Raw genomic sequence first — 26,975 nt, forward strand, 5'->3', positions numbered from 1 at the left:
AGAGAGGAATGGAACATTTCCTTGTAATAAATGTAATATGTGTAACATGATTACAAGAGAACAGGATTTTATTCATCCTACTTTGAATTTTACATTTATTCCGAGGTTCTATGCAACTTGTAATGACACAAATCTGATATATCTAGCAGACAGCTTACTATGCAAAGCATTTTATGTTGGCATGATGACGAGAAAGTTCAGAGACAGACTTTATAATCATAAATATGATATAAAAAAAACAAGATCAGCGTAATGCATTAGCAAAACATGTTGCAGCTTCACCAGGACATGGCTTTAGATTTAGGGTGTTGCAGAAAGTCAGGATTAACAAGAAAGGTGGAGATAGAATGAATCATTTAGAAAGGATAGAGTTGGACTGGATATTCAAACTATGTGCACACTGTGAACCAGGTTTAAACCAATTCATCAGTATCAAACCTGTTTTAGAAGGACGAAAATTAAAATAGATAAAATGTTTTTATTTGAATATAAATATATCCTTAAGTGCATATTTTTTGCTGTTTTTAGCAGTTAGTTATATATCAAACATCAGAGAAATGTTAATAATTAAATAAATGCATTTATCTGGACATTTATATGAATATTTATTTTTATATAATTTAACTCCATACATTTGTATATATATATATTTTATAATACTTTCATAAAGTTGAATGACTGTTTGTCAAGCCTAAGCTACTGAGAACTTTGATTTAACATTTTTAATGATTGATACTAGAAAGTTTTTACTCACAAGTTAATGAATCTATTTGATGATTATTTAACTAATTATTATATTGAGACTAATTGATAGAACTATATAAGAGTGCCTGAAATGAAAATGAATTAGATCTGATGAAGCGTAGCAGTGGTGTACGTGAAAGCGCTTATCCTGTTTCCATTGTTTGTTAAAATAAATTTTATTTTGTACAATTTGTACATTTTGGTGGTCCTTCGAAGTTTTTTGGAGATTCTACTTCAAATGCAAGTAGTTGCACACAATTTGATTAAGGTGACTTTGCTGAAGTTCATTTAACTCTCTGTAGTTTGAGATGCTTTGATGTAGATGTGATGGGCTCCTGTCCCTGTCTCTTCATATGCCATTCTCCCACTACCCATGCACACAGGATGATGTCATTTTAAGCTCCCTGTCACAGCAGAATTGCTACTACTTTTGACTTTGACTGAAATCCTTTCATCAGAAACAGGGTCATATTATTTTCATTTGATTTCAAGCTTAAAGCTTGATCGCTATTATTAGCTCAGACAGGTAACTCCATTTCACTTGATCTGAACTATATGCAGTGGCCACCTTTGTTCTATTTTAGTCTATGTTTGGAATGCATTATCTTTAGGTAACGTTGCTTCATTAGTTATCAGTATTTAGCTATTGTGAATCACGCAAGGAAATTGTTTTGATTGTCATGCCTTTGCTAAGTGAAAGGATACTTAGTTGAGAGGCATTATTCCCAGCTCATCAGTTGGGGGACTGCCAATCCCCCCCCCGCAGAGATGGAGATAACCTGGAGTTAGGGGATTTATTTACTGCATCTCGATCTTGGAATTGTGTTTTTTTTTCTGCTATGAATCAGGACCTTTTACCCCTTCAAGTAGAATCTAATTAGGTACCATATTTGGGTTAACTTGCTGTCATCCCTCATTACCCATTAGTATTGCTAATGTCTCTACAGTATGAAAGTGAAGGATAACTTTCATCATATTGTCATCAACTAATGTTAATTGCCTAAAACATAAAAAAAGAAATACAGTGGTTCAGACATTTGGAGATTTGCAGATTTAAGTTGGTTTGTCCAAGAGATGTATATTATTGCAAATGATGAAAAGCTTTTCTTTTTAAGTGGAGGGGGCACTCCTTTTTTACTTTGCTTAAATGGAGTGCAGTTTATTTTGTTATAACTCTTGTTATTGGTCAAGAAACATAATTAGAAAAGAGAGAAGAAATTATATGTATTATAGTGAGGGGGTCCATTAGAGTTATTGTTGCACTTTTAGGTGCATACCATGATCCAAATTAATAGGTTCATAGGTTCATAGTTAGGTACTAGGCTATTTGCCCGAAGGCATTTATAAGCCTAGCCAGAATATGTTGGCTTTCACTGCCCCCTTAGATTAGTTTCCCGTGCCTCTGTCCTAGGGTAAACTTTCTGTTTCCCATCCACTCATCAAGGTTTCTCTTGAAGAAGGTTAGCGAGGAGCTCTGCCTAATGTAGATTGGAATCTTGTTCCAGAGCATGGGAAGACTCTGGGACAAGAATCTATCCCTCCAGCACATCCTATTTATTGTTGTGGTGAGGTTTAGATCCCTGGACCATGTGGCTCGAGGGGATATGGTTTTCTTTAGGTGGAGCATGTCCATCAATTCTGGGTTGGACATGGCCTTGTATGACGGGCAGAGATCACCTCTGAGTAGGCGGTATGCAACCGAGTACAGCTGGAGTTTCTTCAGTCGAGCTACATAGGGCATCTACTTGAGGCCAGTGATCCTCTTGGTGAGGTACTTCTGTGGTCTTTCCAGTTGTTGCAGGTGTCTTGTAAGGTACATCCCAAATGCGGCATTGTACTCTTATGATCGGTCTGATGAGTGATGCGTAGAGGGGCCCAATGACCTCTTTCGATCTGGATGCAAAATCTTTTGTGATTAGGTGGGCCACATAGAAGGATTTTCTAACCACTTTGGCAATGTGATTATCAAAGGAGAGGTTTCTACTAGGTATCTACTAGGGTCCCCAGATCCTTTATTATGTCTTCCATATTTAGGGGGCTACCAACTATGTGGTAGTTTGTGGGTACTTTGTTTTTTCTAAAGAGGATGACTATGCACTTTTTGGCATTTAGCTTGAGGCCATGGTTTTGACACCAGGTATCTGTCTCAGTGAGACCCTTTTGGAGGATGTCTGTGTCAGCCGGAGAGTCAACTATAGCCCCTAGTTTGCAGTTGTCTGCGAACTTGGTCAGCCATAATCTTTTTGTGCTTGCCTGGACCTCTGAGAAGTATATGTCGAACAGGAGCAGTCCCAGGATTGAGCCCTGGGGAACGCCACTTGTAACCAGTTTAGAGTCAGACCTAGCTCCCACAACTCTTACCATGTGGGTTCTGTCCGTGAGCCAGATGGCAACCCATCTGACATAGGGGTTTATGTTCAGGCTGGTGAGCTTGTCTAGAATACCTGAGTGGGGAATGGTGTCGAAGGCCTTTGTGAGGTCTAGGTAGGCTGTGTGGACCACCTTTCCCTCATCTATAGCCTTGGTAACTGTCTCAAAGAAGTCCACCAGGTTTAGGAGGCATGGTCTGCCCTTAATAAAGCTGAACTGGGTAGGGTCCAGTGTTTGGAGGTTCCCAATGTCTCTGTTAATGAGATCCATGATGATGTGCTCCATAGCTTTGCAGACCACCTAGTCAGGCTTATAGGGTGATAGTTCCCGGGGTCCGTTGTGGCTCCACCTTTGTGGAGCAGAATAACCATTGCTGTGCGCCACTCTGTGGACACATAGCCTGTGGACAGGCTGAGTTTAAACAGTGTGTTTAGGTAAGGGGTTAGTTCATCTTTGAACTCATGTAGGATGCAGCCTGGGACACCATCTGGTGTCCATTGATGCTGTGTTTTTGGCTTTGGACAGGGCTGTTTTAACCTGAGTGTCTGTGATTTCAGGGGCACTACATTCTTCCAGTATAGTTATGGGCCCTTTTGGGGGTGAGAGGGGGTGAAGTTTGCACTGAACCTGTCTGCCAGGATGTTGGCTATATCGGTCGGTTCAGTGTATTTTGTGCCATTCTGCACTAACTCCGAGCAGATCTGAGAACTGCCACTTAGATTCTTGACATAGCTAAAGAATGCCCTGTGGGTATCTTTGGAGTCCATGGCAATTTTTCTTTCGAAGCTAGCTTTGGATGATTTTATGAGGGAACATAGTTTCTTGCTGATACTGATCAGGGATGTCTTCCCTTCTTGGGATTTTACTCTTTTCTGTACTAGTTTCCTCCTCCTATTGTATAGCTTGTTTATGGCAGGGGTCCACCAGACTGGTTTACTTTTCTTGGAGGAGTGAGTCTTGGTTTTGTTTGGGATAGCATGATCCATGCATTCTTGTAGGTGCCCATAGAGTGCATTAGTAAAGGATTTTGCAGCTTGGACAGCGTTATCCTTTAGCATGGGAGCTTTGAAACTTCCCACCTCGGCCTTAAGTAACATGAAGTTTGCTTTTGAAAAGTTTTTCACAGTGGTTCCTTTGACAGGGATGGTGGTGGAATGTGGATATCCAGAGTGATTAGTTTATGGTGAGATCTAACCAGCGAGGAGTTGACCTCTGGTGTGGAACACCGGTCACCCATGTTGGTGATGACCAGGTCCAATATGTTGTCACCTCTGGTGGGGGTGTTGACCAGTTGATCCAGGGCATTTGAGTTTATAAATTCTAGGAAATGTTGGGCAAGGGAGTTTGTACTTGAGTAGTTCTCCCAGTTAATGTTTGGGTAATTGAAATCCCCCAATATCAGGGTGTTTGGTAGGACCTTTATGTTTCCAAGTGTTTCCAGGAATGCGGACTGGGGGTCCTGGGACATGGTGGGTGATCTGTAGCAAGCTATAATTTGAATAGCAGTTTTGCCTGTTGTTAGTTGCACGTGGATGATCTCTGAAGCATCGTTCTGCGCCACTAACCTAGAGGTGTGGGTATCCTTGATGAATATGGATTCTCACCTGCCTTTTGTATTTCGGTCCAGGTTTTGTGGCCAAAATCTATGGTATGAGTTGTAGCCTGGTAGTGCTGGGGTGCTCTCTGCAGCCTTAAACCAGGTTTCTGTTACTGCACATATATCGATTTTCTCCATACTGAGGAGTGCCTAGAGTATGTGCATTTTGAGGTTTAGACTTCTGGCATTGAGTAGCATTACCCTCAGTTTTTTGTTACTTTTGCTATTTACAGCAGTGGGTTTGTCTTTTGAGCATTGCCTTAAAAAGGCACTATGGGGGTGGCAAGAGCCTTGGCCAGTATTCGAAATCCTAAAGGTGACAGATGCAAGTCATCTCTAGCGAAGCAGCATGGCTTGTTGAGCATGTCATCCCAGGCTGACAGACACTGGATCCCCTTTGAATGACACCAAAAGCTTAGCCAATTGTTGAAATTGATATTTTTTTCTCTATACCGTGGTATCATTCTTGGTGAGGGCAGGATGCTACTCAGGGTCAGGGTCATACCGGCCTGGGCTACGTGATCAGAGAGCTCTTCCATGTCTCTTTTCATGTAGTCCAGGGAGGTATGGCTCAGGTCATTCCCACCAACATGGACAATGACAGAGTCATATTTGTACTTGTTCTGGAGTGACCTGAGTGCTTGTGTTTTGTGGTGGATCCTGGCACCCGACACGCAGCTAAAAGTAACCTTCTCCTTGTTCAGCCTAGTGAGTGGGACATCAGTGTGCCTGACTATAGAATCACCTATTACTAGTGTGTTGGGTATGTTATTTTGCCTTAAGGGCTGTGATTGCATGGCACACTGGTTTTGTGAAGTATGTATTTCATGGTTTGTGTTGGGGGGAGGTGGAGGTTGCTTGGATGTCTGCTTTGGAGGTCTCTGTTGCTTTTGCATATTTTTATTTAGAGACTCCAAGTATGTTTTCATGTATTTATGTGTGTTTTTTGCCAGTGCTGGTTTCATAGGTCTATGTGAGACTGGTGGTGTGATGCAAGTAATTCCCTTTTCCTCTTGACTGCCTGTTCCAGTCTTGGGTTGAGAGAGCTTAGCCTCCAGTTTGGCTATATAATTGCATTTCTCACATGTATTAGTGTTTGGTGGAAGGAGGAGAGGGTTTTCTGTGTACATGAGACAATTGTAACATTGCCTCAAAATGCCCATATTCACCAGTTGGACCAGAGAGTACACTTGAAATTGCCCTTTGGACATGCCTGGATAGGTACAGGGAATTGTTTTACTGATTGGCTGGTAAGGTCTAATAGAGAGCCTTGTCCTTCTCTACAGTATAGGGGGGGGGGTCTAGTGCTAAGGTTTATTAGTGCTTGCTATGAGTTTTGACCAAGTGCCGGGATGAGAAGTGAATGGTTTGAGTGCTTAAGTTGAAAGTTTGTCTAGTTCCAAGGGAAAAATTGAAGAGTACACTTTGTGGAGCCAGGAATAGTTATACCCTAGCTAACTGGTGCCGCCAGCGGGTTTTTATAGCAGGGAAATGAAAGAGATAGAAATTAGCCCAAAATGGCCAATAAACTCCTAATTTCTGGGCTGAAGCCACTCCTCCAGGGACAGATAGGCTGCTCAAAGCTCACTCACAGTGAACAGAGAAACTTCCTTCTATCCAAGTAAGGTACGGGCAAACACAGAAACTTGTAATTTCCCTTATTTATAACCAGACAAGAACTAAGATAACAAGCTGAGGTTGTCTCCAGAATTTTGGCAAGGAATTAAAATGTAATAATTAATTCAGAATTAGATCTGGTGATAAATTGTTCAAATGCTATAAAGATGCAAATGGACTTAAATACTTACATTTTTAATCTCTTAGACTCTTGGACAATTCTCCAGGGTTGAATTAAGCACTGTCATCTTAAAATAGCTCAATGCTGAGTTCATTCTTAGAGTTCTTCGTAATTTCAGATTTGTATCTTCCAAAGTTTTCATGGGTAATACAGACTGCCCACTCCCCAGTTTTTCTAAAAAATATCTTCTTTTTCTGGTATAGACAGAGACACTGCTTGAAAAATTAATCCTTTGGTGTGCAGCATAAAAACATTAACAAGGTTTTACATCATAAAAAATGATAGACTTTTGCATTATTTATAACACTCCAGAATCCAGATTACTAGCTCTTAAGGCTTTTTAACTGGACAGTGTCAACAGCTAGCTATATTTAATACTGTCCTTAAACTAAATGGCTATTAATTGATATCCAAGAGCAGCTTGATCATGACCTCTCATTTACTGTCAACAGGTTGTAGAGGATCTATTCAGGAAATATGAAATCCTTTGAATTAAATCTCTTAGATTTAATGCTATCAAATGTTGAGCCTTACACAGGGGGTTGGAGAGCTTCTTATTAAGACATAATCTCAATTAATTGGAAAGGAGCCATCAAATCCCCTGTCCAAAAATGCAAAAATGTATACTCCAATGAGCATATAATCTATCCAAGGGCCATTATAAGACAATTTGAAAGCATTATAAAAGTCTTTACACTCCTTCTAATTTATCTAGTTAAGAATTTGAGATTCAAGATTATCTTTTAACTTGGGACTTTCAAAACCAATGAAAAGAAGATACTGATTTTCAGACTCACCCATTTCATATGATGTTTGCTATACAGTTAAACATTTTTTCTTTATTTTCTGCATGTGTGTGTGTGTGTGTGTGTAGTTTTAGATTAGGTTAGCTCCGCTAGGTTTGTGACATATTTTCAAGGAAAACCCAAGGTGATATTCATAATGACTGGGGGAGTTTGGTTAATCATCATTGTGAGGATGTTAGATATTGTTATCTGCGCTAGCATGACTGCCTGAAGTTTTGTAAATACTTGTAAATAATTGTAAATTATCCTATGTTAAATATGCCAGCATGGCTAGCTATAATTTTGAAAATAAGTTTTTTTTTTTTATTATTACTTTGATTTATGTAAGATCACATTGCCGCGGTGCTACGGCGGTAGCGTTGTTACCTCACAGCAAGAGGTTCTCCCGTTCGATTCTCGGCTTGGCTTGGGAGTGCCTTCTGTGTGGAGTCTGCATGTCCTTCCTGCGGTTGGGTAGTGTTCGAAAGACATGCGTGCGTAAATGGGAGTGCTAAAATCCAAAAAGTGGCAGAAACGACCCAAGCAGAAAACCAGATAATGCACGGACTGTTTATTGTTTGTAAGCGCTTTCGGTTGAGGTAATACCCCAACCTTCTTCAGACATACACAATTTTACAACCCTAATGCCTTCTTTAAATATGTAACTCCTAATTGAATAATACATACTAATTAAATGGTAATTAAACCATTAATTATATTAATACCTTAAAAATCTTACAAGAAGGCTACAGTTTTTCCCAACCTAAACCATAAATACGAATATTAATACGAATATTAAAAAATATATACATGAATGAGCTATATGTTAAAATCATTACACATTAAACATTAAAAACCAGATAATGTTACACAATAAAGTTTGTTAACTTAATTAAAAATTATTTATATATATTTATTTATTCTACACTAAACTATATTATAGTATGTTCTGCCAAATTACTAATACCTTACAAGTTTGTCATGTCGAGTGGAAACGTTACCGTTGGGCAGAGCAGTGTGCATCATAGGACTGGGTCACAACCTTTATTTTCCCAAGAAGAAGAACCAGTTCCTAGCGTACAGCAAAATGGAACTAGTACACAGAACAATGAAGATGGAGCTATTAGGAATAGCGACTTGCCAATGGACCTAACTACTTTAGTAAATATGCTTTTAACTAAAGTAGATAATCTTTCCCAACAAGTGCAAGGATGTGTGTCCAGGAACAGATTTAGTCAGCAGATAGTTCCTGGGGGGAACACCAGTGTGGTTGCATCGACTTTTTTGTCATCAGGATCCATTCAGCCAGCTCAGCGTGTGCGAGGCAGTGACACGCTTAATAGGGCACAAGAAAATGGAAGCTCAATGGAAATAAATCTAAACGGAGCTAGCTTTATAGCAAATAGCAATACTGGAATTATCACTAACCCGAGAACTCAGGAGGGAATTATCACTAACCCGAGAACTCAGGGGGCAAGCGATATTTCATCTATTCCGACAATGGCTAACTTTTTAGCTAAGAAGGATTTTTTTGCATCTCTTGACAATGCAAATAGTAACGGAGTTGAAAACACGGACAACAACATGGTGAGTTCATCTTCTTTTATAGACAAACTTAACATGTTTGACAATAAACTATTTTGTTGTAGAAAACTTCAATTAGAAGTCTCGTACCTCCAGGAATGTATTAATTTAAAAATAATTCCAAAAGGGTTACGCCAGTGGCGTTACCCTGCAGGACTAATTAATAATTCTGTATTTCATCAGGAACTACTTGGTTTATTTGACAAACAAGGTGCTGAATTTTTGAATTCTCTTATCAATTTTTATAATGTGGAACTAAATATACTGCATGAGGATTTAACTCAATTGGAAGCCTTTCTACAAGGTCATTCCGATTTTATAAGATATAAATACGACTATGCAAGGATTCTGTCCAGTATTGATGCAACTATTAATAAATTAGTTGCCAATAAGAAAAGAAAAATTGACAGAGATATTAAAGAGTACAGCAACAAAAGGGCTTACCCCCCTCCCCCTTTGGGTCAAACAAATTTGTTGAATACAAATGACAATCATATTACTGATTCCTCTCCTCAGGTGGATTTACAAGATGTTGATGATAATACTGATATGCCACAAATTAGAAGGAGTGAGCGTATTAGGAATCAAAGTCATCATGTAAATAATGGCAATGTGAATGGGGGAAACCATAATCAAGGTGAACATGCCCGTAATGCAAATGGGAATAACCAGGGTTTTCACATGTCGGGGGATGCCCCGAATCCTGGCACGAGCAGGAACAACAACAATTCTACATCCAACCAGAGAGGGAGAACGCAGAGGAGGAGGAAGGGGAACCAGCGGAGGAGATAATCAACATAGAAGATAGTGGTCCTACTGTTCTAACTAGCCAACAAGGAGATTTCAAGATCTACAATTATACTGTACTAACAGTGGAACAAAATCTTATTGACTTTTTTTCTAGAGGGCTTACTTTTGTTCCAGACAGTAAATGTAATTTAGTTAGTACCATTGTAGATCTGAAACTATATGTTCGTAAATTAAATTTGGCATTCAGACTGGGTAACACACCGTCCCTTCTGAATACTCATAGAGTTTCAAGCATTTTCAACCCCCCATTACATAATTCCCTGAACATTTTTGAGAAGATATGTGAGAATGATTTAAGGTCGATGGTAGAACATCGAGCCAATTCTCACAATATGAAAACTAACATCTCCCAAGATGAAATAGCCTTTATATCTCTTCTCAATGAATGTAATATAAGGGTCATGTCTCCAGATAAAGGAGGGGGTTTAGTATTTATGGATGAATATCTTTATGATAGAAAAATACTTGAACATCTGGACTCTGATACTTATTTACAGTCCAGCTTGAATGAGATACATATGGCCTATAATAAAATCAAAGGTATTTTGGAAGATCTTTTCATTGAAGGGACGATTGATAGTGATACGTTACACTACCTAAATATGTCGGCGCCAAAAATTCCCACTTTGTTTGGCACACCAAAAATCCACAAAGATCCAAAAAAACCTCCTTTTAGACCAATTGTTGATGGACGAGGGTCCATCACATATGCTTGTGCCAAGCTGGTGGATGAGATTTTTAAACCCCTGTTGAAAACAGAGCCACAAATTTGTAAGGACTCCTGGAGTTTCTTACAATGTATAGACAAAATGGTGTTTGATCCAAATTGCATATTTTTAGTGGTGGACATTAAAGACTTGTACACAGTTATACCCCAACATTTAGGTATCGAGTGGACAAGGGAATTTATGTTAAGGAAAAATGCCCCCAATGACCAAATGAACCTTGTAGAAGCTCTATTGGAATTGGTATTGTTTAACAACTTCTTGACCTTCAAAGGGCAATTTTACCTCCAAAAGACGGGTATCGCTATGGGGTCACCCTGTGGTTGCAGTTTTGCAAACTCTGTATTAGCACATTGGGAACATCAACATTTGTTTCAAAATAATTTATACCAACAAAATGTCACTTGGTACAATAGGTACCAAGATGACATGTGCTTCTTTTGGAAAGGGCCAGTCGACCTGATTCCTCAATTTATTGAAAGTCTTTCAAAAATGACCAATTTTTTACAATTTACTTATTCAGTAGGAGAGAATGAAATGTGTTTTTTAGATGTTAAACTAAGAAAAGATACCTCCAATAACAAATTTAAATCTGAAATATATAGGAAGCCCACACATTCAAATTCCTTTCTCCACTTTTCAAGCTGTCATCCTTTTCACCAAAAGAAAAGTGTGGTGAAGGGACAGTTTGTGAGGGCCGCAAGGATGGTATCTGATAAACAAGATTTTGTCATCGAATGTGATAATTTAAGCACAAAGTTTGCCATGAGAGGTTACCCAAACTCCTTAATTGAAGAAGTTAGGGAGGAGGTGGTCATAAAAAGAGATGTAGGTCATTTCTGACCTCTACTAGGAGGGGGTACCATGCAAACTGAAGCAGGGCCATTAGCTAGGCAAACATCACATTTTAACATTAATTTCATTTTTACTTATTGTAATGATTTTAATTACATCAGAGGCATTATAAACAAAAACTGGAATATCATTCTGGAAGACACAGAGTTAGTAAAAGCAATAGGCATCAAACCAAAATTTGTTTATAGGAGAGGAGTGAATTTAAAGAGCTTGGTAGATAGGTCTGTTGCTAAATCAACAATGACAAATATTGGCATGTCAAAATGTGGAATGTGCCCTCAGTGCAAGTACATGGTGCCAGGTAATAAAGTATGTATAAGGGGGAAAACCTATGGCATCAATGGCAAATACAATTGTGAGAGCAAGAGAGTGGTTTATGTGGCACTGTGTGTAAAATGTTGCGCATTCTACATAGGCAAGACAGAAAGGTCATTGAGGAAAAGGGTATACGAACATATTTATGCCATAGGCAGAAATGATTTAACAAATGCTCTTGCCAGGCACATTCGTGGTGAGCCCGATCACTTCTTCTCATTTTCTGTCATCCAACAAATTAATATAAGTACCAGAGAGGGACCATGGCAACTTTGGTTGGAGGAGCAGGAGTTATTATGGCAAATTAGGACATTTGCTCACATTCCTCCAGGTTTGAACGAGTATGCATCAATAAAATGCATACTGAAATTAAAAGCATTAAATAGATGACTCTATTTGTAACTGGCTGTGCATAAATAATTCACAAATAATTTATATCCTATAAATGACAAACATTTTAGAATTTTAATATTCTGATTTTTAAAAAATGTTTGATATTTAATGTGAAATATTTGTACATGAAGTATTGGTTTAATAGGTGTATTGGATAGTTTTGTTTTGTTCTGGTGTCTCCTGTTTTGTGTAAAAATTGGGTATTAGTAATTTGGCAGAACATACTATAATATAGTTTAGTGTAGAATAAATAAATATATATAAATAATTTTGAATTAAGTTAACAAACTTTGTTGTGTAACATTATCTGGTTTTTAATGTTTAATGTGTAATGATTTTAACATATAGCTCATTCATGTATATATTTTTTAATATTCGTATTAATATTCGTATTTATGGTTTAGGTTGGGAAAAACTGTAGCCTTCTTGTAAGATTTTTAAGGTATTAATATAATTAATGGTTTAATTACCATTTAATTAGTATGTATTATTCAATTAGGAGTTACATATTTAAAGAAGGCATTAGGGTTGTAAAATTGTGTATGTCTGAAGAAGGTTGGGGTATTACCTCGACCGAAAGCGCTTACAAACAATAAACAGTCCGTGCATTATCTGGTTTTCTGCTTGGGTCGTTTCTGCCACTTTTTGGATTTTAGTTTTCAGTCTGTTTTTGTACTTTACGAGTTTGTAAATGGGAGTGCCTTCGTTGAAGGTTGGCGTCAAGTTGGCACCTCGGCGTTTCATAAAAATCTACTGCCAATCATTAGCGGACCGGAGTTTCGCTGTGGCAACCCCTTACCGGGAAAAGCCAAAAGACAAGCAACAACAACAACTTTGATTTATATAAGATGTTTGAATCAAACAGTGCTCTTCTGGCTGACCAAATGTACATGTTTTTTTTAAATAAAGAATTCTGAATGTAGGTTATGCTAGTCAGCTGATCTAGATGTAATGTCATCATGTGCCAAAGCTGAAAGGAATAGAATCTCCACAGCAGCTGTTTTGTTTATGTGACTTTTTAAAAAGTTCTGCTATAAAAGCAGGTTCTGATTTGGTTAAAGTTCAGTAGTTGTTGTAGTTGTTCAGTTGTTGTTCAGTAGTCAGTTGTTGTTTTCCAGATCAGTAGTTATCACTCAGTTTGTTTCCAGAGCTGTTCAGCAATAATAGTAGAAGTTATATTTTTAAATATTTTACTACCTTTTATTGTGACTGGTTATTTAAAAAGTACTTTTAGTAACTAGAGTATTTATGTTTATTGTGATAACACCAGGGCCACTCCAAAAAGCCTTACTGCTTGGATTACATGCTACCATTTATATAAATATTTATTTTACACAATATAATTGAATGCCCCTTTTGAAGGGTATTGTGGTATTTGACTAGTAACAGCTGTTACCTTGCAATTTGGGAAAGAGGACATAGCAGGTAAATCTGTGCCAGTCTTTGTCAAGAGTGTTTGTATATGTGAATATCAAATATTTAAGAGTGAGTGTGTCAAATACCTTGAACTGGAACACAGTGCTGTACAGTGGTTAGTGTGAAGACTCATTTGGGGATCTGGAGTGAAGCATATAGTCCAGTCCAGGTTTGGAGCCTGTTTCTGGTGTACTCTTAGGGGAAATTGTGTATTTCTATCTTTGCTTTCAGTGATGCTCCCTACTGGAGATAGTGGTGAAGACTGAGGCTCCTTAGTTAGTGCCTCAGGTTTAAGTAGGGTCATCACAATCATCATCATCATTAGCTCCCTTTTTCCCAATTTATACATGAGGTCAGGGTGTTGTGTTAATTGTCACCATCTCTCTCAGTTCAAGGCCACACTCCTGCCTTCTTTGACACTCATGCCTGACTGTTGCAGATCTTCTCTCACACAATCCATCCACCTCATTGCTGGATGCCCTCATTTCCTCTTACCTTCTTCCTGTCTCTCACAAATCTTCTTCACCAGATTGTCTGCTGCTTTTCTGCAGATGTGACTGGATGACTGTAATCTGTTCTCTGATCTTTTCTGCAATTGGAGCTACTATGGTTTTTGCTCGTATGGCCTCATTTCTTCATCTGTTCCACAGTGTGCAGCCTACCACCCTTCTCAGGCACTTCATTTCCATCACCTCTAGCTTCCTCATCTGCTCTGCCTTTACTGCCCAGGTTTCTATACCATACAATAGTACTGGTCCCACAACTGTTTTGCAAACTTTACTTTTCAGATTCTCTGGCATTCTTCTGTCATACACTACACCTGAAACTTTATGTTAGCTAGCTGCAGCCCCTCTGATTCTAGCTTTGACTTCTTCATTCAGACTTTCCTTCTCCTCAACCACCCCTCCCAGATACTTGAAGCTATTAACCTGTTCCACTATCTTGCCTTCAATCTCTTTTCTTAGCTTCTTCTGATTTCCCCAATGTGCTGCCATTGTCACTGTCTTACCTGTACTTAGTTTCATCCCATGTGCCTTCAATTTTGCATTCCATTCCCTTATCCTTTGCTGAAGTTCTTGCTCAGAGTCTGTCTGTAATGACACATCATCACCTGAATTTAGCAGGTTTGTTGATCTGTCCCCTTCAACCTGTTTGCTAATGTAGTCCATCAGCAGTATAAACAGCAGTGGACTCAGAGTTGAACTGTGGTGCACACCCACTCCCATTAGGAACCTCTCTGTGAGACTGAGTTCTTGTACGTAGTCTGCACTAATTCCACCAATGTTTCTGGGACTTTGAAACACCACAGTACTGCCCAAATCAGCAGCATTCTACTCTGAATGGAAGCTATGTTTATGAGGAAGGGAAGATAAATGTAGCTGGGAGATAAGACAGATGTATAATGGAGAGAAGCTAGATGTTCTTAGAAGGGAAGGCAGATGTAGATGAAATGGAAAATTGATGAGATTTTTGGAGACAAAATGGAAAAGAAATTACTTACAAACACAATTCTGGGTGTCTTGAAGGAATGACTAGAACTGTAAAATGCATGTGGTAACTACCAGAATGACAATCACAAGTTGCTTTAATTTATGTTTTGTGACTAGGTTGGTCCCACTAGGCCTGTGGCCTATTCTCAAGGAAATCTCATGGTAGTAGTCATACTGACCAGGGGAAATTTGGTCAGGGCACTAAGGAAATTCCCCTGCCCCTTTCAATAAATATAGGATCTATTAAATTCATCTAAGCTACCATCAGCCAGTGAGATAGATAGGGCTTGGCTTAGGCCATTTGGAATTATTTGGCCCAATAGGGCCCTACTCTAGCCTATGACAGTATCAGTATGCTGTATGTGGCTGAGAGATTCTGAGGGAGTTCAGTTTTATGTGCTTTTGTGGAAACATATTGACTGTAACAAGTTATGAGAATTAACTGGGTAAGGAACTCCAGCTATTCAGAGCAAGTGTGGGAAATGACTGGAAATCCACGAAGGAATAAGCAGATAATATGAGATGAGAATGTATAATGGCTAGTACTTTTATTGATGCTTATGGTCCATGACTGGTGATTATGATGATGGATGAATGGAGACCTTATATTGTACATTACTGATGATTATGATGGATGGATGGCTGGAGACCCTATATTGCACATTACTGATGATAGTGATGAAGGATGTATGGAGATTGTATTAATATGGTTCCATTTATTTATTTATTTATTGCAATCCCTTACTTGATCTGTTTCTTAAGTGGGATGTCCTAACTATGCAGGGACACCAGCATCGACCTCATATCTCCACATTTCTTAGTTTCCATTCTCCCTGTGGCCACTTTATAGCATACCCTGAAATGTCCCATCACTGGGCAGGTCCCATCTCTTTACAGACAATTATCCTCTTAGGTAACACTGGTGTTGGTGCCATGTAGCTAAAGAGTAGAACAGATGAGCATGAAAATGTCATATTGGAACTGGCTACATGTTCTATTTTGGACCTATACTTACTGATGTGCTGACTTTTACATAACTCTAAATATAGGGTAGTTCCATGTCTCCAAATTAATATGCAATGTCTGATTCCCACTCACACACCTTTCCCACACATTGCCAGTCTCCTGTGCTTTGGTATTCACAAGGAATAGACAATGGCATTTCACCCCAATACATCATCTCCATAACCTCTCTCTTGAGACAGACAACAAAGCTGTGCCACAGCATTCTTCTCAATCATATGCTGTATCTTCCGGAATCTGGGCCTCTAATCAAATCTGGGTTTTCTAGGCTATAGTCAGGGCTTCATTCCTTTACAACATGGAGACAACATTAAAGGACAAAGCCCTGAGTTATCTAGGTCATAGTCCTATAGTCAGGGCTTCATTCCTTTACAACACGGAGACAACATTAAAGGACAAAGCCCTGAGTTATCTAGGTCATAGTCAAGGCTTCATCCTTTTGTATCACTGAGTCGACATTAAAGGATGAAGTCCTGAGTTATCTAGGTCATAGGCAGAGCTTCATCCTTTTATACCACGGAGTCAACATTATGATGCTACATTTGTGAATTGAATATGCACATTTTTGACTGGTTGTGTTACTAATTTATTTTTTTCAAGCACCTTTATTGAAACTATATTAACACAACAAACATTATACTTCACATATATTGTTATATATCATATAACCTAAGCAAAACATTATACTTCACATATATTGCTATATATCATAAACAATATTACATAAATTATTCCATTCCTGCCTTTTTTTAAACAAGAAACATCTTCATTAAACCATTACTTACTACATAGGCAAACATACATTTATATAAATGAAAACAAACCACAGCGACACAATCCTAATTGCAAGCATTTTACATCACAAACCATATTGACACTTCAGTTGCAACATTATACATCACTTATAATCTACCCAATCTTTCTCACTCAAACATTACATAGCTCATTTAAGTCCTTCTGCCTTTTAGACCTCATTCCTCCCTCGTATGTATTGTTCCCACAATTTCTATTTTTTCCTATGTAGTTTGCTCCTACCCTTTTCTAAAGATCTCAATTCTAGTTATTTTATCTCTGTTACTAAATTCACTACTTCCAGTATAGTTGATTTAGATTTTGATTTCCATTTTCAAGTAATTGCTTTTTTGGTAGCCACCATTATTAGACACAGGAATGTCTTACCATGTCTAGGCAATTCTGATTCTGTATCATAGCTCAGAAAAATCATCTCCTTCGTCAGACCAATATGCCCACCCAGCATCACCACAGTGTATCCCACAAGGAATCCTTAAAGTCAGCCAACTCACCACACTGCCAGAAAATATGTTCCCATTTACATCTTTCTTCCCCTTCACACCTCTAACATTTACTGTCTGCCTGAGGAAAAATTCTCTGGAGTCTACATGGGGTATAGAAAGATGTATGTAAGCATTTCCAGGGAAAAATCCTAAATCTTATAGATTTTGTTGCATATTTGGGAGACATACATATATCCTCCCATTGTTTCTTTGTGAATTGTTTATCCAGTCTCTCTTCCTAATTCTTTCTAACCTCCTTTGATTGATTCTTATATTTATCACTCAATATTTTATATGCTGTACTAGTTATTCCCTTTTTAATGGCAGCTTCTGTTCTAGAGTCTATTAAAAACTGTACTAGTGCTGGTCTTTCATTCAGAACCCCCTATTTCTTTCTCTTTGCCTATACTCTGATATCAATCCCTGGTAGAAAAGGCAATCTCTAACCTGCAATCCAAATAAATTCTTGGCATCTTCCCAATCTATCATCTTTCCCTCTCTAGTTATTTGCTCACAGTACCATGGTTCCTTTGCCAGTTTTCTCCAATAAATTCCAGCCTCCTCTTGGCTATCACCTGTATAGCCCTTATTGCAATCATCCCTATCTGCAGAATCTGCTTTCTCCATTCCCATGTTCGTTTAGTTCTTAGAATGCTTTCTGCTGCTTTATGGATATCATATTCTGCATGATTATTGCTATTCGCCTTAAAGGCCTGCATCCAAAATCCCAGTCTCTCCTTGTTTCTTGAGCTTCCTCCATGTTTCATCATCATCCTTTTCCACTTTGAACTATAGTTTTCTGCTTGTGCTGTGTATAGGATTCTTAACTGTATAGCTCTGAAATACCCATTCAAATTGGGTAATTCCAATCTGCCCTGTTCTACTGGAAGAATCAGCTTATCCCACTTGACTCTTGCTGCCTTCCTCTCCCAGATAAAGTCATTCTCTTTATTAACTGTTACCCACAACGTCTCCTTTGGCTGATAAAAATATGTTTTACCTGTGTATTAGACTAAAGGGACTAAAAACGTTTTAACTGTTTGTATCTTACTATCCATATCCATATAACAAAGCTTTCATTTTCTCAGTTTTTGTATTATCTTTTGTTTAGTCTCTTCCCACATATCCTTAGCCACCACACTAGAATCATTTTTAATCCATACTCTTAAATACTTCATTTTATCATGTCCCCATAAATATGGGTATTCCTGAACCAGTTCATGTGTGGGTACATAATTCACCACTATTGCTTTTGTTTTAGCTTCATTAATTTTGTATCCTGAAAAGATCTGAAACTGTCTTAAAATGTTCCATAACACTGTAATGTCTTTTTCTGGTTTTGTCGGGTACAAGGTTATGTCACTAAATTATTAAAACAATGCAAAGCTTTTCAGCAAGAGTTACATTCAACACTTCTAAATATTACTCACATATATTCAGTTTCTGTCTGAGAAGAATTAATGAAAGAAAGGAGGTGATTAATGCTTCTGCTGTCAGCACTCTCTTTACATGAGACTTCATCAGATGGAGACAACAATGCATGTACATGTCACACTACACTTTTTGGTGTTGATAGTAATATCCTTTTCCTCAAACTCTTTGACCTGTGTTGAACTGGCACATTTTATTTTTGTCTGAATTCTTTACATTCCTGGTTAAATTGAGAAAGACATGCTTTAACTTTACTACGTCTTGCACCATGAGAAGGAATACAAATAAAAGAAGGACAAGTGCAGAAGCTTCCAGTTCTTTTATGTTTTCACAGCATTATCTCTGAAATATGCAACAAAAGATGTTGACATACTGTTTTGCATCCCTGACTTTCAAGGACATCCCTGATATTGACTGAAGCATTTTCCCTGTCCCACCTAAACATTTTTTTCATAGAAAATATGGAAAGTTTTCAATGACAGTCCTAACATTTACAAACTTATTTTACAACAGAAAATATATAAGCCACCCTTTTCTGACAACTTTCTAAGATAGTAATACTAATATTTTAGAAATGTTTCAGATTTTGTCCCTTTCCTCCTGATAAAGTTTTATATTGTCATTGATTCTAGTGGGGGATGTTGAGAGCTATAGACCTTGGTGAGAGACAACTGAGGAAATATTTAAACCAATAAATAAGCAGTAAAATACTTTATTGTAGTTATTTAGCACCAGAAAGATGTTTGTAACAATTGTAACATTATTATTTCAGTTACTTAAACTCTCTCTCTCTTTTTCATGAGAACACTCTTGGTGTTGTATGAGAATCTGCAAAAACAGTAAAGTTATGATAAAGATCAGGTTTTCTGAGTAGTTTTAATGCACTGAGTATTTTTTGTTACAATGTCATTTAAGCTGACTGTGAGGGAAGCTCCAACAGATGGTATAAAAGAATTTCTCTGCAATCATCGACACATATGTTGCTGCTTCCACTAACAACCACTAAGTACTAGCTGTCAACAGCGTCTTCCTTGTTTTCCCTTCTAATGTTTTCATAGCCTTTACAGACAAGCATTTCCAGTAAGCCTTGTGGTACAGCAGTAGCGTTGTTGCCTCACAGCAAGAGGTTCTCCTGCTCGATTCTCAGCTGGAGTGCCTTTTCTGTGGGGTCTGCATGTCCTCCCTGCGGTCAAGTGGCCTCCGAAAGACATGCGTGAATGGGCGTGCTTTCGCTGAAGGTTGGGCGTTGGGCTGGCAACTCAGCACCATAAAAACCGACTGCCAATCATTAGGAAGACTGGAGTTCCACTGTGGCAACCCCTAACCGGAAAAAGACCAACAACAGACAAGCATTTCCAAATGCTTATCACATAGATGGTTTCAGAACATTTGTAAATTAACGTGCTGGACAACAATGAATTGCCTGAATGAGAAGACAGCCAAGCATCCATTCTGTTACTGGGTGATAGCTGTCAGGCAATGATCTCTGTGTGACTATAAAATAATAGCCTTCCTCCAAAAACTGAAAAAAATAATACCTTTCCTTTCTCCTGTTTGGATCTTTTTTTTTTGCAGAACTAATGTATTGCATCATTCTGAGTGGTTATTATTTTTAATTTGTTACACTCCAGATGACCTGAATGGCAGCTGTCATGCTGAATGATTTCCCCTTTTGCCTCACTGCTGTAATTTTACAGGGACACTGAGCACACTCTGATGAGAACAATTACTGTAGTAATATATTTTAGTGACCTGCATTATGAGTACATTTGTTTTGACTACATCTGGCAAAAATGTGTCTTTACCAATGACATCCTCTGATTTGTGTTAGTGGCCATCTGTTATACAGCATTTTAAGTTATTTTTGAATGTTTGGCTTGAAAGAATAGCATATTTAGTGCTTTGTTTAAACTCAGAACTGCAGTTCTAACCACATTATTTAGATGATCTCTTAAAGAATTCACCTGTAACTGGTAACACATGCAGCATACACACACTCATGCATACATGCATGCACCTGCACATGAGTGCATGTGCACACACACAAACACACACACACAAACACATACATGCAAGTATTTAGGATTGCTTTTTGCTTTTATCATCTTGGACATAACAGCTGTTGCATCACTCTCATCTTGTCTGTGTTATTTTCTGTATTTCAGTTTGTTTCTTTTACACCATGGCTGATTGTCAGAAGTTACAAAATCAAGAATTATATATGGGCATAGAGTAAACTTTATAGAAGAGCCTGTCCAAACTTCATGTAACTCCAGTATTATTTTCATAAACGGTGTATTCAATATTTAAATTTAACTGTCTAGTACAATTTAATATGTAGTATAGTACAATGTCATAGTTAGATCCAAATTAAACAGTTTCATATTTACATTTATAGAGGCATGATACCTGCAGTGAGACAGGCAACCAGACAAAACAAGCATATCATACTTTTAAATAATAACAAAATAACTGCATCTGAAACTAATAGGTATGTCTATATCTATCTGTCTATCTATCTATCTATCTATCTATCTATCTATCTATCTATATAGATCTACTTGAAAAGACTGAAATCCCACATTAGCAAATACGACAAGACCGAGACGACATTGCTGAAACCTTACAAGAAAAAACACTTGGAACAGTGATAAGGAACTCTGGTAAATTCACCACTTGTCCAGCACCACAAAAACACAGACCGAAGTGCTCCCCCCCAACTAAATATACCAACTATGAGATTGCACTACAGTGGGGAAAGGGCAAAGTTCACCATGGTGGCCAAGTGGTTCTTTTTCCACAGTACAAATGCTGGTGTCCCGAGTATTTGTTCATGTAAGGTTTTGGCAATGTCATCTCAGTCTTGTTGGACTTGACAATGTGGGATTTCGGTCTTTACAGGTAACCCCATACACACACACACACACACACACACATACACACATATATATATATATATATATATATATATATATGTGTATATATATATATATATATATATATATACATATATATATATATATATATATATATATATATATATATATATATATATATATATATATATATATATATATATATATATATATATATAAATCCTGGGGGAATTCACAAACATTGAGTGCAGCCGCACGAGTATGTTTGCACTCTGCATCTAGTATGCTTCCCAGAAAGTAATACAATTCATAAAAGTGAATTGCACCACTGTTCTGTCATGTACAGATAGATTACTGGAAATTTGAATCACTTTTCAGGTCTTGTGAGGCATATCTTTTGATTTTGGTGCAGCCTGCAGTTTATTACAGGCTGTAGATCCTAGTGGCTTTTGTTTCCCTGCCTGCATGCTATCAGAATCCTGCTTCATTTCTTCCATATTCATGTTACCATAGATACCTCTGCTGTCCTATTGTTGTACTGTTGGCCCACAGGCATTGGAAGTATCATTCATTAAATGTTTGCCTTTGTTGATCATGCATGTAGTCTTGCTCATGGTTGCAAATCATTATGCAAAGGGTTGTGTACTCCGGGACATCATGGCTGTCTAGTTGTATCACATGTTATGGAAAGCGCAGGCTAGCACATGTAGTATATGTTTGTATGCACTGTGGGTGTGCCTTGACATGGCTGTTGCAACCACATAACATTTTTGTCTTTATGACACATGACATGCTGTGCAGGCTAGTTATATTGCTCAGCATGTTCTGCTAAGTGACATCTCATTTCAAGGGAATGTCTTGTGTATGTTTTTTGTTCATTTGTAACAATAGCAAACAGCTTGTGCTAAATAGTCAGATGCATACACTTACTGTCAATGAACTGCCGCCAGAAGGATTATTCTGATGGTTAACTTCATTTGCATTGCTACTCAGAAACTCCAGGCATATGGCAGCAAACCCAAATATTGTCTGCACTTTTGCAATGTGGGAATGTTCTGTGTATCAGCCCTATGCACCGTGGACCATGCATGTGAATGCTGGCCTTTATTTCATACTAAAATAACTTGGTACATCACAATGGCATTCTAAGGATTCTTACAGAGAAATCTAAGGCAGGAAATTATAGAAAAAGCCATGTATCAGTTTTAAAAAAATCCAGTAAGAAATGTAGAAAGAAGAGAAACGTCGAGTGACACACAATAAAAAAGTCAGTTCAACTAAACCCTCCAGTTGCACTTTTAACTCAAGTATGGAATTGCATCATGTTAGGTTTTGTGAAGATCGGGTTTTAGAAGCTATTTAAGCCCTTTTCTTTCTGTTGTCCATTTCAGCTTCACATAAATCAGTATCTTTTAATATGATATTAATGTGCTTGACGAAAGCACACAGCGACTGGAATATTTTTGTTATGATTCTGTTATATAACAAAGGTGTCCCTGCAGTTTGCATTTAGACATGCATTTTGTTTTACCTATGCAGACCAGGTTGCAGGGATATTTATCTTTCAGGGTATATAGCACAGCTTCACCACTACATATATTACCAATTAATATTTTGTCCATTTGTAACATTTGTTTCTTTAATTATATATGAAAAACTTAATCAATAGGGGGGAAATTGCCTTGCAATTGGGTAGTTCAAATGCCTTCTCTCAACAGGTTTTTTTTGAAATGGCTGTAAATCAGCAAATCTGCTGTAAAAGAAAATATATCTCAAAGCAACATCTACATTTTTCAAAGCTTTCTATTTTTATACTGATTAGATTAATTAAATTCAGTAGCAAAAACAGATTTATCATTATTGTCTTTTTTGATGTCTAACTATCTCTATAGTTTTCATACTAAGACAGCTTTATAAATTCATAGTGAATCCATGTCTGAACCACACATCTTTCAGAAAACCCTAATGACATCCAGCTTAGAATAACCTCTTTTTAAATACATTACTTCTTCAAGGAAATCACTCCCTAAGCTGTAGTTCTAAAATTCTGTCAAAAGTTCTCTATATGCGAGATCTGCAGTAATGTAAGGGGTAAGGTAACTGCTAGCATGCAAAAATATTGTACTGCATGGAGCTCCTCACTTACATACTGATATCAAGGAAAAATACAAGTTTGTTAATCACCTTTCTGATGTCAGAAAAGTGCTTAAACACTGTTAATATTGCATCTCGCTCTGTGAATGAACAGGATGCACTGATGGCTGGCGAAGAACAGTGGCAAAAGGTAAAACAAGATGTTAAGAACTTCACTCTGCCATACTTACAAACAAAAAAGTGTGACAGAATCAAGTATCTAACAGCCTTTAAAGTTGTGGGCGGTTAGGGCGGCGCAGTGGTGCAGCGGTTAACATTGTCGCCTCACAGCAAGAGGTTCTCTGGTTCGATTCTCAGCTGGGGTGCCTTCTGTGTGGAGTTTGCATGTTCTCCCTGTGTTTGCGTGGGTTTCCTCCGGGTACTCCGATTTCCTCCCACATTTCAAAGACATGCATCTGGAGCATTTCTCCCCGGGCCTCCGCTGAAAACAGGCTCTGTGGAACCTAGTCGGACTTTCCTGGTCAACAAATGTTAAATAAAAAAAATAAATAAAAAATTGTTCAGTCTTAACAGGGGCACTTCATAGCTGCCTGCTAGCTGTATGACAGCGGTAAAGTATTTTACTGGCTTTCAAAAGCTTTGAAAGCCAGTAAAATACTTTATGCTCCTACATTTTTTTCTGTAACCAGTAGTACATGGAGCAGATAAAGTTCATGCATTACAAGGAATTATGACTGGCTCTCACCTATCACAATCCTTATTATATATTCTCAACATGGATGCCAAGAGTCATGTCTCAGGCTTCGAACTTGAGGTGAATTTCTTGGCATCTGTATCTCAAGTACACAATAAGTTGGTTGCATAATTCTATGTGTTAGCTGTAGGTTTATATACAGCTTCGAAATAATATCATTGCGTGTCTTAACATTTATTGTAATAAGTACATATATTAAATATCTTTGGTAGTAAGCATTTCAAATGTTGGGACCTGCTATAGCAAGACCCAAAATGGCTGGAAAAGCAGACTTACATATACCAGGATGGCTATTTCCTGGAATATTCCCTTTTCTCTGAGGTATGGCATTTCAGACTGGATATATATATATATATATATATATATATATATATATATATATATATATATGTATATATATATAAGTTCAGGGGTTGTCAGAGCTTGCCCACCCACAAAAAAGAAGTTTAAAGGAGATGAGCGATCTTTGAGATTCCATTCTTCTCCTGTAGTTTCAGTCTTTGTGTTTCAGCTTGTCTGCATTTCAAATGATGACATTTCAGTATGAAGCAATATTTGGTATATAACACCGATGCAAAAGAAATATGAAATCTGTTATTGAAGTCCCTGTAAAATCATAGTTTTCAATTGCAATGGCTTCAGATTTGCTTTATAGAAGTGACCTTTATTCTTGGTTAAATGAGCCAGCACTGCACCAGCTCTGTGGCTTACAACATTAAAACTTTGACAATGTCCCAAATGAACTGACCCCGGGATTCATGAAGCTCAGCGCAAGGCCGGCGTAAGGCCTGCGCCGGCGGTGCATGGAATATCCGGCGCAGTAGCGCCATATACATATTAATGAGAGTGCACCGGAATCACAGACACGTGCGTAGTGTACGTGAGCGAGCCCAGGTAGGATGCGTCTGGAGGCGTGTCTAAGCCAGCATGAGGTGAGCAACCTAATGTGCTGACAGCCATGGTCCGCCCACAATAGTAATGGCAGCAGCCAGGTCCTGTGCAGAATGAAACGCATGTACAGTATGCAACATAGTCCCCGTCCCAAATTAATGGAGAAGCAAATAGAAGCCACGAAGGCATAAGTGTACCCGTCCAAGGAGTAAAGGATACGCATAAGACCGCATTCGTCCCGCAATGCACTGTCAGTGTTTACACTCAGAGAAGGTGTACAGCCGCATGTCAGCGCGCACCGACATAGGAGCAGCGACTAAGGTCACCACCTGTCCCACTTTGGTTGGGGCAGTCACTCCATGGACAGTTGTGTCCCGAAAAAACGTATTAGAAATGGCTGACGTGCTACGATTGTAGGACACAATGATATCCCGTATTTAATGTAATGGTAGCATGAATTGGTTATTTCTGTAACAGAAATACCTAAATGACACAAAAAACAGAATAAGCAAGGAAATTGCCACAATAATAAGCATATTATTTAGGCAAGCAAGTGAATTTCCATGCTATATAGTGACCGTTTGTATGTGTCGGCCTGTAAAGTCAGATGTGAGTCCCGGAAATATCCCAGATCGGAAAATGGAAAAGGTGGAAACCCCAGTAGCGACATGGGCATGGTCACCAGGGTTACCTGCTGTCCCAATGTGCCATGGACAGTCCCTGATTGGACAGTCGTGTCCCTGCAACAATCATAAAAATGGAAAATGACCTCCGATCCCCTGCCACGCAATATACATGTAAATAGTAGCATAAAACATATACATTACGATATGGAACACAGACATGGCATAAGAAAATAAATAAGGAACCCAAACGCTTACAGAATAAGCTCATAGTATGGCAAACAAGTGAAGTTCTGTCAACTGCACTAGCCCTGAGTATGTGTAGTCCTGCAAATTTCGTCGTGCCCACATAACATGCCCCACTATGGGCATTGGAAAAGGTGCCAACCATAATGGTCACAAGCAGTAGTGACAGTACATAGCCAGGTAGCTGTGCTGACATAACAACAGTAAGGAAGCAAGATACCTCAAACACAGGCAAACATGTGCATAGCAACATATCCCAGACCCAGCAACGTCTCTGTTGCATACACTGGATGGTGTATGATGAAGTGTAATATCCAGAAGCAGAACCCATGCATTCGGATGTACCACACAATAGCCTCATTGTACATGTCAGTCACACCCATGTATACCCCTGCACCCAAACCTGCTAGCATCCGTGTGCAGCTATACAACCACACACAATGTGCATACCTGAACTGTGGTAAGATGTTTGTGTTAGGCAATGCCACGCGGGCAAATACGTACCCCACATGTCCCCAACCCACCGCAGGTACAGATATGTAAATGGCTGCATGTGAATGTGTCAGCAGAATGTGTACATCCGGCATGTAGTATGTACCCGTCCAAACCATCTAGGTTTGCATACGACACGGTGCACATAACTGTACACATGTGGACAAGTCAGGTCGTTGGACCACCGCATCGATGATTATCTTTGCTGTGAAGTCGATCACATATAGCGGAACAGGTGCCTAACAAACAGGGCGTCCTAACAGGGTGCTACAGGCAAAGAAGGGGAAACTGGGACATCACATGTGGAGATTAGCGTAGCTGGACGGACAAATACACATGGTCAAGGTAAAGGACGGAACAACATGCAT

Source organism: Protopterus annectens, chromosome 6.part0 (genome assembly GCF_019279795.1).
Source record: "Protopterus annectens isolate FY-2018-M chromosome 6.part0, PAN1.0, whole genome shotgun sequence".
Taxonomy (NCBI): Eukaryota; Metazoa; Chordata; order Ceratodontiformes; family Protopteridae; genus Protopterus; species Protopterus annectens.